We start from the raw sequence: 13,543 nt of genomic DNA on the forward strand, positions 1-13,543 counted from the left end.
TATTGGCGCATGTCACAGTAAAGCCTAGCCCAATGCAAGTCATCTACTTAGTCATATCAACTCAGATCCAGATACGTCCATTCCTCGCCCCCGGCGATCCTTTCCGATATCCTTCACACTAGAGTCAGCGTAATCCCGGATTACGGACTCATCAACCCTATTGGTCATCCACAAATAGTAAACGGGAAGCTCTCACGTCCTCTCACGGGTTGGTTACCGGTCTTGAGCCCCCGTGAGCCCAAGTCTATCCATTTGCAACCCTACCAATAAATGGCTCCCACAATGAGATTTATGACCTCTCACGGGTTGGTTACTGGTCTTGAGTGCCCACAAATCCCCACTGCTACCACGGGTCATTCGGTCTCAATGCCCTTCCGATTCGGGTCTGATACGACAGGGACATCCTAGCCAAACCACTAGACAGTCCTATGTATGTCATCCAATAACCCGGGAAAGAGTCGATAGGCACCTTCGGAGAACATCCCATACTATTCCCTCCGGTGCCCAAGGATAGAAGCGTCAATAGGACACTCCCCAATCCCAAGTTATACGTAGGCAATCGCATATTCAAGTTCATCACTTCTCATGCATCCAATACATCTTCATAATACAAGTTGAATCATGATATTGAAATGAATCATCATAGACATAAGTAAACAAGAATAGTAATGTAACATGACAAGAGTTTAAAGATTTCAATACTACTGTTCTAACACATATATAACAGTTTTATAAAGATTAAAAGTAATCAAGAGATTCTATTCATAAGTAAGAACATAAATCATAAGTTGATGATCTATATGTTTATGGAGATAACCATCCTTACCTTAGGTTGAATTGATGATGAATTGAGAATACCAAGAAATAGTCCAAAAGAATTGTTAAGACCCTAAACAAACATCAATAATAAGTTAGAGAAGAAATTGGGAAGATCGGATGCTAATTGGATCAAAACTGGCCAAGGTTGCTGTCAACAACAAGTTTGGTCGATGGTATCGACCAAAAGGATCGACCAAAATTGTCTTCGGGACAGAATAGTGGATTTTGGGGATTTTGGTCCGAAATGGGTCTTCCGGGGTTCGGATCGATCTGAAACTTGGAGGGATGATTAATAACAATATAAGAACACTACCTAGCAAGTATTATCACAATTCAATGGTCCAAATGAAAACCCCCAAATTGAGGTCCTATGTTCTAAAGACAAGAATCCTAGCATTCATGAGAAATTGATGTAATTGAAAGGGAAGCTAGAGAATTAGTTGGGGAATAGGTTAGGAATATGATTACAATCATTTGCAAGCCAGAGATTAGACTAATCATACTCCACATCTCAGTTTAGTATAAGAAATCAAGTTGTTAAGCAAGGAATCATGGTAATGTATATGTAAGGATCAAGATGCAAGTGAAGCATAGCAAGAATGAAGGAAAAGCAAGTATAAATGGGAAGAGACGTTCATGGCAAGGTGTTTGCAAGGTTGCAGCACCTTGGCCATGGTCTCATCAGTAAAAGAAGAAGGGAAGTGAGTAGAATAGAGACCAAGAGAGAGAATCATACCTTAGAAGATGGTAGTTTGAGAAGAGAGACAAGGATTCTTGTAGAAGGTCATCACCCAAGCTAAGGAGGAGCCTAAGAGGAGCCTTCCCACGTTCTCAGGTGTTGAAATGAGTAAAATATCGTTCTAGGTTCGAGGTTTCACTTAAATAGAAGAAGGAATATCCAAAAAGCATCTTTTTCTCGATTCTGGGAAACTTTGGTCGATGGTCCTTGGTCGATGGTATCGACCAAAAGGATGGACCAAAACAGGTAACAGGTTTCAGCAGAAAATCCAGAAATAGTTCAGCAACTTCAAACAGGGATTCGGAGGGCTATACAAGGTCAAATTGAGTGAGGTTTTCTCCTACAAGTCAATAAAGAAGTCTAGTTTCCAGAAATACCTTTGGATCAAGCATGTGAGGTGATTAGGTCTACAAACTAAGCTCACCTTCTTTGATGCGCAAGCAGGATTTGCCAAACATAGTTCAGCAACTTCGGATAGGGATTTGGAGGGCTATATGGGGTCAAATGTAGTGGGGTTTTCTCCTAAAAGTCCATTAAGAAGTCTAGTTTGGGGAAATATATTCGGATTGAGCACATGAGTTCATTTGGTATTTCAACTAATTCACCCCTCTTCGGTGCGCAGATTCAAAACTAATACTGACAATGCCCTCAAGTGAGGGGCATCATCGTCAATGTCCACGGGCTTGGGTTCCGACACCAAATCAACAACCAAAAGGATCCACAAGTCTCATTTCCCCCACTTCGGGTTTTCGGACCTACAAACATAACAGGTTCCAGGCCGGGTCAAGGTTAGGATAAGGCCAAACATTACAAATCTACCCTAAGGGAAAGGTCTGACATGGCTTCCTAAGGTTTTCAAAGATAATAATATTGAAACTAAAGTCCAACTTTAAGGTCTAATATCAAACAAGTCTTTCTTTATCCCAAAATAAAAAGGGTGTCCGGGCTAGGTTTGGGCTGGATGTTACAGGAACCACTTCTCTCGTTCTTCTTTTTGGATTTACTCTCCTTGGCTCCCTCTGGCTTGTTTCCACCATTTCTATCGGTAATTCCTCCTCTCGCTCAGGTGATTGAGCCATAGCTTCTGCTCTGGACTGAATTCCCACAGATGGCGCCAAATGTTGGTGCTATTTCCTGCCGATCGCCTTGAACCGTAGTTTCCCGCACCGAACTCCTCAGATCTGATTCGATCTGGTTTGCTCTTCGATCAATCAACCTCTCACTCCTGAAAGAAACAGAATCACAGTAAGAAACGGAGCCGATCGTCTTGATCGGTGTCTCATCTCCGACGATCTAGTCAGTATCGTGTCGATGGTGTTTACAGAGCTCTTTGGAGCTTCTCAAATGCTAGTAATGGAGTTCAATCAGAGTGAGCTTAGAGTTTTGGTTGATTGTAGAGACTTACCTTCTTACGGATCTTCCCTTGCTTTTATACTGGCTTTCCCGCTTATAATACTCTTTCAATCATAACCATCAGATCATCGCTCCTTTTTGGACATCTCTGATCATCTTGCCTTTATCTCTCAATTGAACCCGATTGAGGTTGGTTTGACCGGTATAAACCGGTAATGGATGTATTACTTACAACATATGGTCCTTCCCATGAAGGTTCAATTTCCTCTGATGGCGTGGATCTGAAGCTAAGGTATTTCTCAATACCATTTCTCCTGCTGAGTACCAACGGTTCTTTACTTGGGAATTATAATGTGACGCTATCCTCCGTTGATAATGTTGAGTTCGTGCTATTGCTTTTGCATGAACCTCATCCAATAAATCAAGGCTATCAAGCAGTCCTTGTTCATTCGCTTTTTCTTCGAATTCTCTATCCCGTAGTGTTCCTGCCATTACTTCCACAGGTGCCAATGTTTCAGATCCGTATGCCAGTTTAAAAGGAGATTCTCCTGTAGGTATCCGAACCGTAGTTTGGTAGGCCCACAGTACATTCTGCAATTCTTCGACCCACAAGGCTTTATCAGCTTCGAGTCTTCTCTTTATTCCTTCAAGTAGTGTTCGGTTTGTAACCTCTACCTGACCATTGCTTTGGGGGTATGCCACTGATGACATACGATGCTCGATCAAATAAGTTCCACGAAATTGTTCAAATTGTGGACAGTCGAATTGGGTGCCATGATCGGTAACAATTATTTTTGGCATTCCGAACCGGTATATAATTGACTTAAGCACGAATTTCTCCACCTTTTTTTCAGTGATGGTTGCCAGGGCGCTAGCCTCGACCCATTTGGTGAAGTAATCGATTGCTACTATAAGATACTCTCTTCTGCTCGACGCCTTGGTGAATTTTCCCATGATATCGATTCCCCACATCGCGAAAGGGATGGGATCTAAAATTGAAGTCATGGTTTCAGCTGGGCGTTTAGATACCGTAGCATGGATTTGACAATTGCTACATCAGTGAACATATTCCATAGCAGCTTGTTGGAGCTTAGGCCAGTATAATCCAAGCCTCAGAATTTTGTGTGCCAAGGCCCGACCGCCCATGTGAGCACCACAAATTCCTTCATGCACCTCAGCCAAGGCTGATTCCGATCCCTCGGGACCCAAACATCTCAGGAGGGGTCCAGAGTAAGATCTTCTATACAGCCTTCCATTCTGCATAATGAATCACGTTGATCGTAATTTGATTAATCTTGCCTCTTTCAGATCCTCTGGTAGTTTATCATCTCTTAGATATTCAACTATTGGATCCATCCAGCAACGCTCCGCCTCAATATAGGAAATTTCCTTCTCGTGATAACTTGGAAATGTTATCTCTTCAATGTAGACCGAAGGGTCTAAATTCTTTTCTTTGGCATTGGCTAATCGGGATAGCTCATCTGCCAATGTATTTTCTTTTCTTGGAATCTGACATACCTTCAAATTCCTGAATTCTTTCTGCAATGCTTGCACAATCTCTTGGTACTTCTGTAACCGGGGTTCCTTAACACCATATTCCCCCTGTATTTGGTTGACAATAAGTTGAGAGTCGCTATAAATGGTTACGTCTGCTATTGCCAATGCTTTTGACAATCTAAGTCTAGCTATTAGGGCTTCGTACTCCACCTCATTATTACTTGCTTCGAATGCAAATCTTAGTGCATATCGAATAATAAATCCTGCCAGACTCTTCAGGAGAATTCCAGCTCCTGCTCCATCATTGTTACTTGAACCATCCACATATACCTCCCACACTGTCGGGATAGTGGGTTCGGTAACTTCTTCCATGGGTGCAGTAGTCTCTACTACAAAGTCGGCTAGTGCTTGAGCTTTGATTGCCGTTTGAGGCTTAAAGCTTACTTGGAACTCACTGAGTTCAACCGACCATGCCACCATTCTTCCAGATAAATCAGGTTTACAAAGAACTTTACTAAGAGGAAAAGTAGTAAATACCTCGATGGAATGAGCCTGAAAATATGGCCATAGTTTTCTAGCTGCTATCATAAGAGCTAGAGCCTACTTCTCGATCTGAGAATATCGTGTTTCCGCATCCAGTAGTACGTGGCTGACATAATAAATTGGCCATTGCTTCTTGTCCTTTTCCCGAACGAGAACTGCGCTGACCGCCGAAGGAGATGCCGCTAAATATAGCTGCAAGACTTCTCCCTTCTCAGGTCGAGATAATAACGGTGGTCTTACCAGTGTCTCCTTTAGTTCCTCGAAAGCTTTCTGACATTCCTCAGTCCATTTTGCCTCCTTGCTTCCCCTCAAGTCTTTGAGAGCCTTGAAAAAAGGTAGACACTTTTTTCCTGATTGTGAGATGAAACGATTTAAGGCGGCTACTCTCCCCATCAAGCATTGTACATCCCGAACAGTTTTGGGGGCCTCCATGTCAATCAAGGCTTGTATTTTGGCTGGATTAGCCTCAATACCCCTTTGTGATACCATGAAGCCCAAGAATTTGCCTGACGAGACTCCAAAGGCACATTTCTCCGGATTCAGCTTCATCTGGTATTTTCGTAGTACCAAAATACCTCTGTTAAATCTTCAATATATTTCGTTCTTGCAATGCTCTTTACCAGCATTCATCAACATAAGCTTTGACATTTTTCCCGATCAAATCCTTGAATATTTTGTTGACGGCCCTCTGGTAAGTAGCCCCTGCATTCTTCAGGCCGAATGGCATGACTTTATAATAAAAACTTTCACGATCAGTCATGAAATCCATAAACTTTTCATCCTCCCTACTCATGAGGATTTGATTATACCCTGAGTAAGCATCCATGAAACTCAAGGTTTCATATCCTGCAGTTGCATCTATCAGCAGATCAATCCTAGGCAACGGGTAACAATCTTTAGGGAAAGCCTTGTTGAGGTCTGTATAATCTGTACACATTCTCCACTTCCTGTTTGCCTTTTTGACCATCACAACCTTGGCCAACCAGATTGGGCATTCAATTGGTTCAATGAAACCAGAACTCTTCAGCTTCTCAACTTCGCCCCGAACGGCTTCATATTTTTCCATGGAGAAATTTCTCCTTCTTTGGTTAACTCGTTTCACCTTTGGATCTACCCAAAGTTTGTGCTCTGCAACATGCCTATCGATTCCTGGTATATCATCTGCAGACCAAGCGAACACATCACTATTTTGTTGAAAAAAAGACTTCAACTCCCCTTTGAATTCTTCCAGCTGCTCAGACCCCATATAAGTAAATCTTTTTTGATCACCGGGATACAACTAGATTTGCTCCAGCTTTTCTATCGGCTCTGGCCTTTGCATTTATGCTTCATCCCGATCATCTCGTATTTCATTCGGTAACACCGTTATCTTTCTCGGCCCTTCCTTGTCTTTTAAATATGCAATATAACATTGCCGATAAATTCTCTGGTCAGATGAAACTTGACCGACTCCCATCTCAGTCGGGAACTTTATTTTAAGGTGCTTCGTTGAAACAATAGCACCTAATTTTGACAAAGATAGTCTCCCAAGAATTACATTGTAAGCAGGGAGATCCCGAACCACCAAGAAATTTACTCGAACGGTGGCTTCCTTGGGGAAGCTTCCAATTGATAGATCCAACTGGACCGATCCTTCCGCAACTGCAGACGATCCTGCAAAGCCATATAGATGCGTGGATGATTGTAAAACCCAGCCCTAACCTTGACCCGGAAACCTTGTTATTTGTAGGTCCGATGACCCGGAGTAAAGTAAGAAGTCAGCTTTGGGCCATCCGAGTAGAGGACTTGGTGTCTGGCTTTGAATCCATGAAAGTTGATGATGAAGTTCTATTTATGGAAACTGAATCTTGATGAAGATCGGATTAGTTGATGGACTTGGAGTGCTCTCTATCTTGGTTTGAAGGCATTTCTACCTATTAGGTAAGTCACTTGACTTGTGTGCAAAACCCCTTTAGGATTGAATTTGATCTGGGCCTTCAATTCCCTGTTTTGGATTTGCTATCAGCATTGGTCGACTGATTGGTCGACTGGGCCAGTCGACCAATCCACTCGACCAATGAGTGCTGTCTTTGGCAATTAGGTTTTTCTTGCTCTATTTAAGTCCAATCTCGAGTCCACTTCGTATTTGCTGCCTCCAAACTCTTTGGAACGAACCAAAGACCTCTGCAAGTCATCTCCCTTGCATCCTTGGTGTTTTCTTGACGGATCTTCGTCGAAACTCTTCCTTTTGCATCAAAAGGTATGTCTACTCTCTCTTCTTCTCCTCCATCTTTGTATTTTCTTTCCTTTTTGAGTTGAGACAGTTGAGGAGATGCTGCATTCTCTGTTGCAAACATCTCTGGACTTGTTCTCATGATCATCCTAAGGATTAGAGGCTAGAACAATGATCTTAACCAAGATCATTGCAAGCTTTTGAAGGAATCATGATCAAACCATGATCTAACCTTGTTAAACTTCTGATTTGAATTCGATCTCCTTGGATCTTCTATTTTGATCATGTTAGTAGTTAATTCTTGTGTTTTCTTTTCATGATCCATGATCTATCAATCTCTAGTTGTTCTCTTCTACCATACTATGTGTTCTTCATGAATCATGATAGTTACATATATGGTAGGTTTTATTTCCTTATTTAGATTTATGCTTCTAAGCCTATTTCCTTGAAGATCTAAGTATGTTTTCATGATACCTTTACCTGAAGCAATGATCCATCCTCCTATTGTTCTTGTCTTTGATTTCTATTTCGAATTCATCAAGATCCATGGTTGATCTAATTATGGTAACTTTTTGTTTCCTAATTTGGATCTTGATGTCTTGTTTGGATTAGTGTTTTGAGGTCCCCTATATGTTAGAATACTACTGATGTAGTTTACCCCTTGATTAGTACCCTTTTGAACCACCAAATTCGGATTTCATATCTTAAAACTCTTTTTTTAGGGTTATCTCTCTGCATTGGTCGATCTGATTGGTCGATTGGACCATCGACCAATCCACTCGACCAATGAGTTCAAAGCAACTCCCGAATTGGTCTGTGTTGGATGTTTTGGTATCTTTTCTGTTAGGGATCTTTCCTAATATGTTGTATATACTTGTTTAGGACCTTCTTCTCAAGTTTGCCAAGATCTTACTTGACTTCTTAGGATTCCTTTGCGAGTTATAAAAGGTAAGGATGGTTATTTCCTTAATTACATAGATAGCATGAATCTAGTTTCTATATTTGAATATCATCGACATGTTTTCCTAAATTAGATTCTTACAATGATATACTACTGTTGTATAACTTTGATTACAGTAGCATTACTTGTTTATGATTAATTGATTCATGAATGATTTACTTACCAATTATATACAAGTTGATTGTACTTATTGATTTCTTTCCATATATGAAGTTACCATATATGTGATGATATGAATTGATGCATGTGTATGCTTAAGTATGGTTTGGAAAGGAGAGGTGTCCTTTTGACACTTCTGTCCTTGGACTACTACGGGAATATTATGGGATGTTTCCGGAGATGCCCTCTGGACACCTTCCTAAACTGTTGGATGACATATCTAGGATTGTCTAGTAGTGTTTGGCTAGGATGTCCTGTTATGTCAGACCCTAATCGGAGGGGTATTGAGACCGAACGACCCGTGGTAGCAATGGGGATTCATGGGCGCTCAAGACCGGTAACCAACCCGTGAGAGGACATGAATCACATTGTGGGGGCCATTTATTGGTAGGGTTGCATATGGTTAGACTTGGGCTCACGGGCGCTTAAGACAGGTAACCAACCCGTGAGAGGACGTGAGAGCTTCCCGTTTACCATATGTGGATGATCAATAGGGTTGATGAGTCCGTAGTCAGGGACTATGAGGACTCTAGTGTGAAGGATACCGGAAAGGATCGTCGGGGACGAGGAATGGACGTTTGGATCGACTTGATGTAACTAAGTAGAAGACTTGCATTTGGCTAGGTTTTACCCCGACATGCGCCAAGTACTTATGCCAAATGGTTGTGAGAGAGTGTGTTGACTTAACCCCCTGCCATGGTTTGTCCTGAGGGATGAAGGACCCATTACCAATCGGCTGCTCAAGACCGGTGAAATGATCCGTGAGAGAATCCAAGATATCTTAAATGGTTGAGGATGTGAGCGGACCTTCCTAAAGAAGTACGGTGCTATGACTTAAAGCGTGTCTGCCAATAGAGACCAGCATACATAGAGTTAGATTCATTCATTCATTGCTTGTCTTATGTCATATTGCATTTATGTTTGTTCTGGAAATTCTGCCATTTATGTTATTATGGATTTTAACTGCCTTACTGAGTTTCTTTGAAACTCATTCCTTTATTGTATAATGTTTGTTAGACTATCCTGCAGGTACTGAGTACTATGACGGTCCCTATGAAGAAGCGCAAGGCGAAGAGGCATATCTCCAGGAAGGTGATTGCGGTTACCACAATTACACTGAAGACCCCGCAAGTGGTTATGCTCCGTACGATGCTTAGTCCGACCATTGAGTGGAAGCGTCCTTGTGCTATTTATGAGATTTACACTTATAAGGATGTTGTCTATAAAGTGGAGAACAATTTAGTTACCCAATGTACTTGCTACTGGGATTAGATTTTGTCTAGTTTATTATCTTTTAGAGCTACTTTTCCGCTGGTTGTGAAGTGGGATTCTTGCCTCACTTTACTTATCTGTTTGATACTCTGATTATATCTATCATTCTGATTCATTTATGATTCATTCTTTCTTTATTGGATCTATGGTTTATCTTCCGCACTTTTATTATGATTGTTCATGATTATGTTATTGTTTATGTGGGAGGCTGATCACTCGATACCTGATCTTCGGGCTGTGGATCACACTCTCAGGTATGCCAGATAGGGTACCGGCTGGGAGGACGTGACAATGATGGCTCCATCAAGTCTTCATCCACCTTAAGTTTTTGATAGGCTGCATAAGATAAAAGATCTGCAGCAGATCCGGTGTCAACTAACACCTGTGTACTTCGCGGCGTGCAATCTCTACCTTGATGACTATGGCATCATCATGAGGTAGACAAACGCCTCTTTTGTCTTCTTCTCCAAAGGTGATCGAACCCTCACCATTTGGTCTCTTACGCTTTTGCGTCTCTCCGGTTTCAACAAATTTTGATTTTGCTTTCAACCTCCGAAGTGATTCAGGCTCGGGACCTCCAAAGATTGTAAGGATCAGTGACCGAGTAGCATCAATCACCTCCTTACCCTTCTTAGACTTAGGAGCCTCTGCCGATTGATCTGGGCTAACCGAACGGTCCCTTTTTACTGCTGCATCGCTTGATTCCTCTCGTCTTCTATTGATGAAACTGGACAAATGTCCTTGGGATATCAATCTTTCGATATCCGCCTTCAAATGTCTACAATCATTAGTATAATGGCCGTAATCCTTGTGGAATCGGCAATATCTTTCTCAATCCTGCTCCCCTTGTTTTGTAGGAAGCTTCGGAGGCCACTTCAAGATATTCCACTTCTTGATAATATTCAGAATATCCCCCCGAGGAATATTTAATGGAGTGTACTCACTTTTGTCGGGAGAGATGTCTCTGCCGCCACGCCTGATGAGGCTTTCCAACTCGATCACGAATATTCTACTTTGGCTTCTGCTTATTCTCAGGAGCCTTTTGCTCTTTTGCGGAGGCTTTATTGTCCCCCTGGTGAGCGTCTAAGATTTTCGTGACTTCGGCCTGTTTTTTACATCTCTGTACCAACTCAGCATAAGTTGTGGGCATATCTTGAAGTAATAACTTCAAGAGCCTTCGATTAGTGAGGCCAGTGAACAAAGCAATTTTAGCTACTTGCTCAGCGTTCGGTGAAGCATAGTGTAATCAGGGAGGGCATACCAGTGAAGGCCAAGTAAGTGAAACCGCTTTGGGTATCAAAGGTGTCCCTTAATGGTAGAGGCATTGGGATCAGTGGAGGAAACCTCCACCTCGGCAATATCGAGTTCATTTTCGCCATTATTGAATCTTGTTGCATTGCTAATCCTAATAAACGAGATTGAGAAAAGAATTCGAAAACTTTTTAGTGTTCTTTTATATTTTTTTTTGGGTAAAAGGTTTCATTAAAACTGGGCGGAGACCGAGGTTGAAGAGCTCGCCCAAGGAGAGGAAATGGGCCAAATTGTCAAGCCCACAATCGACAGGGCCTTCTGAGCTAGGGCATGAGCAATTACATTGCAAGACCTAGGAATTACATCAAACTTACAATCTAGAAAATAGGATTTTAGCTTCCTTATATCCACTATTATAGGGTCCATATCCAGATTAATGGCTGCCACCGGTTGCTGGATGATTTGAATCAATTCCGCACATTCGGATTGGAATATGGCTTTATGCATTCTCCCAGGGAGTCCAACATGGCTGAATGTAGAGCTAAGGCTTCACCGACAATAGTGTACTCGAAGTTCTCTTTTTTTGAAACAACCTTGATGAGAAGCCCATTAGCATGGTATATGGCATAACCCAAGCCCATCTGTTTATTTGCAGAATGAAAAGAGGCATCACATTTAACTAAGTGCCAACCTGGTTGGATACAAACCATCCGATTTGCCTTTGATTTGAGTGCCTCGATTTTTGCATTTGGCCTTTATCTCAAAATGATTCACCTTCCAGAACTCTTCATGCTGATCAACTGCTCTGTTTGCTACCTCCATTGGAGATCTTTTTCCCATATTAAAAAAAACATCATTTCTTGCAAGCTAGATTTCCTAGATGATAAAGAAGTATAGGCTTATGAACTTTCTGGCTTCCCAATTTTCTTTTGGCATAACCTTGTGGAGACCTTCAAGCCAATCCGCCATTTGGAGGAGCTGGTGCTCCAGCAATCGGTATGAAAGAGGGCAAAGAAACCAAACCATCCTAGCAAAATCGCAGTCCAGGAATAAATGGCCTGCATTTTCTTCCATGTTCCGGCCTCTTGGACCTGTATAATCTCCTTTTATGCTTCGTCTTCTGAGGCTTTCTCCGGTTGGGATACCTAATGCCCAGGTTTTCCACAATAAGTGACAGATTTTTGGCAATGTATAAGCTTTCCAGATCATGCTCCAAGTTTCACTTCTTATACTTTTCCACTGTGGGTTACGAGAGATAGTTGACTGTTGTTGATCTTCAGCTAAACCTTTGTTTGTCAGTGCATGATATGTGGATTTAATTTGAAAATTTTCCTTTCTTGTCAGCGCCCCATACAAGCACATCCTCTGTGGGAAAAATTCCTAACTGAGTTTTTTGGATCTCCGCTACATCAATGGGATGGAATAAGTCGTTTAACAGATCTACTCTCTAGCATCTGCTATCTGTGTCAATGATATCTTTGACCCACATGATGTTGCAATCAGCCGGTCTTGGGAATTTGACTCTTCCTCCAATTGTATTTGGCAGCCAATGGTCCTCCCAGATTTTAACTTTGTTGCCTAGTCCAATCTTCCACCTGAGATTTTCTTCTAGAATTTTTTTAACCTCCATAATTGTGACATCCAGCCCAAACCTAGCCCGGGGCACCCTATTTGTTTTGGGTGAAGAAAGACTTGTTTGATATTAGACCTTAAAGTTGGACCTTGATTTCAGTGTTATTATCTTTGAAAGCCTTAAGAAGTCATGCCAGACCTTTCCCTTAGGGTAGACCTGTAATATCTGGCCTTATCCTAACCTTGACCCGGCCCGGAGTCTGTTATGTTTGTGGGTCCGAAGACCCAAAGTGGGGGAAAAGATACTTGTGGACCCTTTTGGTTGTTGATTTGGTGTCGGAACCCAAGCCCTTGGACATTGACAATGATGCCCCTCACTTGAGAGCATTGTCAGTGTTAGTTTTGAATCTGCGCACCGAAGAGGGGTGAATTAGTTGAAATACCAAATAAACTCTTGTGCTCAATAAGAATATATTTCCTGAAACTAGACTTCTTGATGGACTTGTTGGAGAAAACCCCACTCCATTTGACCCCATATAGCCCTCCAAATCCCTGTCCGAAGTTGCTGAACTGTGTCTGGCAAATCCTGCTTGCGCATCGAAGAAGTTGAGCTTATTTGGTGGACCTAATGACCTCCCATGCTTGATCAAAAAGTATTTCTGGAAACTAGACTTCTTGATTGACTTTTAGGAGAAAACCTCACTCAATTTGACCTTGTATAGCCCTCCGAATCCCTGTTCGAAGTTGCTGAACTATTTCTGGATTTTCTGCTAAAACCTGTTATCTGTTTTGGTCGATCCTTTTGATCGATGCCATAAACCAAAACCATTGACTAAAGTTGCCCAGAATCGAAAAAAAGATTCTTTTTGGATATTCCTTCATCTATTTAAGTGAAACCTTGAACCTAGAACGATATTTTACTCATTTCAACATCTGAGAACGTGGGAAAGCTCCTCTTAGGCTCCTCCTTGGCTTGGGTGATGATCTTCTACAAAAATCATTGTCTATCTTCTCTAATCTCTTCTCCAAGGGTCTTATTACCATATTTGGATCATTCTTTTGAGATTGTTGGATTATCATCATCGTGACTTAAGGTAAGGACGGTTATCGCCATATAACATAGACTGTATGACTTTTACACTGCTGTTGGTAACTTAGTAGACTT

This window comes from Hakea prostrata, chromosome 2 (assembly GCF_041222555.1).
Source record: "Hakea prostrata isolate BN-2017 chromosome 2, UWA_Hpros_2, whole genome shotgun sequence".
Lineage (NCBI taxonomy): Eukaryota > Viridiplantae > Streptophyta > Magnoliopsida > Proteales > Proteaceae > Hakea > Hakea prostrata.